General features: G+C 41.7%; 1 long non-coding RNA gene across 1 annotated transcript in view; it reads left to right on the top strand.

The window, feature by feature from the left end:
• Positions 1 to 1,068: 1,068 nt before the first annotated feature.
• The window catches only part of LOC105557179, an 8,358-nt gene continuing 7,988 nt past the window's right edge, over positions 1,069 to 1,438 (top strand). The window contains exon 1 of the long non-coding RNA XR_001008584.1: positions 1,069 to 1,311. This is a non-coding gene — a long non-coding RNA (uncharacterized LOC105557179). The remainder of the gene's footprint in view (positions 1,312 to 1,438) is intronic.

Raw genomic sequence — 1,438 nt, 5'->3', positions numbered from 1 at the left:
CAGCGGCAGCGGCGCGAGCGCCAGCGATCGGGACGGGGACGGTGGCCTTCTAGTTGAGGGGACAGGCCAACCGGGCATCTACGTCCCAGCTAGCCGCGGTGCCGCGCGGCGCCGTCCGTTAAGCATAATTATTTACAGTTGTACCATCCATAAAGCAGTTACCCTCACTAAGGTTGAAGCAACGCATAGGTCATTTCCAAAGTACTGTGGTTCTCACAACCCTTTTCTATTGATGGGCGGAAATTAACAGTTTTTTATTGTTGTGATATCCATAACTTTTTCTCCGTGCATAAAAGAGAAAATAACTATCATAAAATAAAAGACAAAGTTTACTTAAGTTTACATAAGATATAGTGGGCTAGTAAATTATTCTTCTTCGCGTGATATCTGTAAGTGGAACAAGTTTTCAGCTTGCCTGCAACAACCCTGAGATCTAAGCAGCTGCCCCCTTTTTGCCGTTCGGTGAACTAAAGTTGCAATCGGTAATCCATCTCTCATGGTAAAAGGCTGGGGCAGGCAATAAGATTCACCCTGAAAAATATTAAATATGCGATAATGCGATAGTATAAATTTCTAACAATAAGTTAAATGCGTGTCGATCGTACAATTAAAACATCGATCGTACAATTAAATAGTCGTTATGTGATCGAGCGAGGTGTAAAACCCAGGGTTGAGTAGTAACTCGTTACTTGTAACGAAGTTACAGTTACAGTTACGAGTACTTCTTTTTGGCAACTCTAACTTAAAATTCATTCTAACGTCTTTAATGGGCAGAACTATTTCTTAAACCCAACAAGAACTCTGGAACTATCGTAAATCTATAGGAAACTCTATAAAAAAGTAAAATATTTAAATAATGGGGGGCTAACTTCACAGGGGTTGCTAAGGATGATGCGCTGGGATGGTGAAGGCGCCGGTGACGTTGGCTTCGCGCAATAATTCTATGCACCCGCAATAAATCTAACGATGTCTCGCAAGATTTAATTCGATAGAGTGTCATTCATGACGACGATGCAGCGTGACTTTAAGTCGTCGCGGAAAATTATAAGTTCGGAAACGTAAAAATTACAAATTTAAACGCGATATCCTATGCCCACGTATTTATTCTGACGACGCCTTGTAGTTTTTAAGTCGATGGAGTGTCATTCGTGACGACGCTGCAGCGCGACTTTCAGTAGGCGCGTAAGAATTATAAGTTCCGAAACGTAAAAATTCCGAGTTTAAACGCGATATCCTATGCCCACGTATTTATTCTGACGACGCCTTGTAGTTTTTAAGTCGATAGAGTGTCATTCGTGACGACGCTGCAGCGCGACTTTAAGAAGACGCGTAAAAATTCTAAGTCCCGAAACGTAAAAATTCCGAGTTTAAACGCGATATCCTATGCCACATATTTATTCTGACGACGCCTTGTAGTTTTTAAGTCGATAGAGTGTCA

Source organism: Vollenhovia emeryi, unplaced genomic scaffold (assembly GCF_000949405.1).
Source record: "Vollenhovia emeryi isolate VEMERY1.0 unplaced genomic scaffold, V.emery_V1.0 DF948064.1, whole genome shotgun sequence".
NCBI classification, from domain to species: Eukaryota; Metazoa; Arthropoda; class Insecta; order Hymenoptera; family Formicidae; genus Vollenhovia; species Vollenhovia emeryi.
This window is presented reverse-complemented; position numbering and strand designations above follow the sequence as displayed.